This window comes from Neomonachus schauinslandi, chromosome 12, assembly GCF_002201575.2.
Source record: "Neomonachus schauinslandi chromosome 12, ASM220157v2, whole genome shotgun sequence".
In the NCBI taxonomy this organism is placed as follows: domain Eukaryota; kingdom Metazoa; phylum Chordata; class Mammalia; order Carnivora; family Phocidae; genus Neomonachus; species Neomonachus schauinslandi.
Window position 1 is genome coordinate 15,052,506 of NC_058414.1, and position 3,605 is coordinate 15,056,110.

The window sequence follows — 3,605 nt, forward strand, 5'->3', positions numbered from 1 at the left end:
AGAAAAAATGTAAAGATCTCTAGCAGATTGAAAAGGAAATGTAAAAATTTCCACAGATGACATGATTTTGAATGTAGATAATTCCATTGGATCTACGTGCAAACAAAACCAAAAATAGAACTCATAAACAAGGTCAGCATCATCACAAGGTACACATTCAATATACAAAATATCAGTTGTATGTTTATATCAAAAACTTAAAAAAATGAAATTAAGGAAACAATTCCATTTACTATAGAACAAAAAGAATAAAACATTTAGGAGTTAATTTAACAAAAGAAGAGTAAAACTTGTATGCTGAAAATTACAAAACAATGCAGAGAAAAATTAAAGAATATCTAAATAAATGCAGAGAGTGTCCATGTTCATGGATTAGAAGATTCACTATTGTCATGATAGTGATTCTCATCAAATTCATTAAAGATTCAATGCAGAAGGCTTTGTGGGCAAAAATGAACAAGCTTGCCCTAAAATTAACATGAAAACCCAAAAAACCTAAAATAGAGAAGATAATTTTGAAAGAGAACAAAATTGGAGGACTGATGTGGTCACCCTGCAGAAGGAGTGAGGGGGAGGGACACACCCAAAATTTGACTGGATGATGAGACTCATGATGCCGTACACACAGAGGGTGTGAAAAGATTTATCACTGACACATGAGGTCCTAGGGACAGCAGGGAGGGCCTTTCAAGCAAGGCCTTCAGCACCTGATTTCAAAGCTACAGAGAGATTAAGTTACATAATTAAGCCAGTGTGTTGCTGGTGTAGAGTGAGCATCCAGGTCAGTGGAAGAGAACTGATAGCCCAAAAATAATCCCTTGTGTTTATGGTCAACCGGTTTTTGATAAATGTGCTGGGTTAATTCAGTACAAGATGGGACATTCTTTTCAACAAATGGTCCAGCTACAACTGGAATAAATTTAGTTCCTTACCATTCTGTACATGTAAATTCAGGATGGAGCATGGAAGAGCAAACACTATAAAATTTCCTAGAAGAAAACATAGGAGAGAGAATCTTTGTGATACAGGATTAAGGCAAATAGTTCTCAGATATTACCCAAAACACATTATCCACCATTCTGATAAACTGGACTTCATCAAAACTCAAAACATGTGCTTAAAAAGGCTCCATGAAGAAAATGAAAGTCTACAGCCTGGGAAAGAAATATTTGTGCATCTTATAAAGGACTTTTATTTAGAATGCATAAGGAACACATACAACTCAGTAAGAAGAAAAAATAACTTAAAAAAAATCATAAAAGGGGGGGCAGAGCAAGATGGTGGAGGAGTAGGAGACCTGGATTTCATCTCCTCTCAGGAATTCAGCTGGATAGGGATCAAACCATTCTGAACACCTACAAACTCAACAGGAGATCGAAGAAAAGAAGAGCAACAACTCTCATCAGAAAAGCGACCACTTTCTGGAAGGTAGGACGTGCGGAGAAGTGAATCCGAGGCGATATTCGGGAGGATAGACGGCGGGGGAGGGGCCTCCGTCGGCCGCTTCTGGCAAGTGATAGAACCACGGAGCACAAAATCGGAACTTTTAAAAGTCTGCTCCACTGAGGGACATCACTCTGGTGGCTAAGCGGGGGGTGGAACCCTCCGGGACAGTGTGGTCTCAGGATCCTTGGGGTCACAGAAAGACCGGGGGTGCCTGAGTGTGGCAGAGTTCCCAGGTAATGGAGCAGGGAAGCTGGCTGCAGAGGCGGAGCCCAGGCGCGGGCTCTCAGCTCGGGGTTGCCATAAACCGTGATCCGTGGCACAGTCGGGCCCCTGCTCCTCCAGCAGGGACCCAACAAGCGGCAGATCCGGGGAGACTCACCTTCCTCCCCTGGGAGGAGCCGCACGGGAGTGCACCGCAGGGATCTGCTGGGTTTGGAGACTCCACCCGGGGTCGGGTGCCAGAGATAGAAATGCGCGGTCACAGGCCGGGTGAGCACGGAGTGTGGCGGGAGACCGGAGAGACGGGAGTGACTGACGGCTTTTCTCTGGGGGCTCACAGAGGAGCGGGGCCCCGAGTTCTCGGCTCCTCTGGGGCAGAGATTGGGAGGCCGCCATTTTCACTCTCCGCCTCCAAAGCTGTACGGAAAGCTCGCAGGGAACAAAAGCTCTGGAGAGCAAACCCGAGCAGATTACTTAGCCGGGAGGGGGCAAGGGTGGGCCAATTCCGCCTCCGGCAAAGACATTTGGAAACCATGGCAACAGGCCCCTCCCCAGAAGATCAGCGAGAACAGCCAGCCAAGACCAAGTTTACCGATCAATGACAACGGCAGAACTCCAGCGCTAGGGGAATAATGCACATAGAATTCATGGCTTTTCCCCATGATTCTTTAGTCTTTCAAAGTTAATTTTTTTTAACTGTCTTTTTTTTTGAATTTTTCTTTTTCCCTTTTTCAACCAACATCTTATCAATCCCTTTTTTAAAAAAACATTTTTATTTTTCATTTTTAGAGTCATATTCTATCCCTTCATAGTAGTTACCCATATTTTTGGCATATATATATAAGTTGTTCTCTCTTTAAAATTTTGAGATAGTTTCTTCTAACAGATAAAAATATACCCTAAATCTCTAGTATATGGTGTTTTCTATTCCCCTGCCTGATCACATTCTCTCCCTTTTTTTTTTCTTTTTTCTTTTTTTCAATCCTCTTCTTTCTTTTTTCAAACAACTTCTTATCAATTCCTTTTATAAAATTTTTTATAATTTCCATCTTTACAGTCATATTCCATCCCTTCATCATATCAACCCTTATTTTTGTACATATATAAGTTTTTCTTTCTTTAAAATTTTGGGATGCACTTTCTTCTAAAAGACCAAAATACACCCCAAATCTAGTGTGTGGCACTGATCTATATACCAGCCTGATCATATTTGATCACATTCTGGTTTTTTGTTGTTGTTGTTCTTTTGTTTTGTTTGTTTTTATCTTTATCTTTATCTTTTTCTTTTTTTTCTTTTTCTTTTTTCTCTCTTTCCATTTTTTTCCCCACTGCTTCAGGTCTTTTCTGATTTGTTTAGAGTATATTTTCTGGGGACATTGTTACTCTGCTAGCATTTTGTTCTCTCATTAATCTATTCTCCTCTGCACAAAATGACAAGACAGAAAAAATCACCTCAACAAAAAGAACAAGAGGTAGTATCCACTGCCAGGGACCTACTCAATATGGACATTAGTACGATGTCAGATCTAGAGTTCAGAATCATCACTTTAAAGATACTAGCTGGGCTTGAGAAAACCATGGAAGTTATTAGAGAAACCCTTTCTGGAGAAGTAAAAGAACTAAAATCTAACCAAGTTGAAATCAAAAAGGCTATTAATGAGGTGCAATCAAATATGGGGGCACTAACTGCTAGGATAAATGAGGCAGAAGAGAGAATCAGTAATATAGAAGACCCAATGATGGTAAATAAAGAAGCTGAGAAAAAGAGAGATAAACAACAACTGGATCACGAGGGCAGAATTCGAGAGATAAGCGATACCATAAGATGAAACAACATTAGAATAATTGGGATCCCAGAAGAAGAGGAAAGAGAGAGAGGGGCAAAAGGTATAATGGAGCAAATTATAGCACAGAACTTCCCTAATTTGGGGAAGGAAACA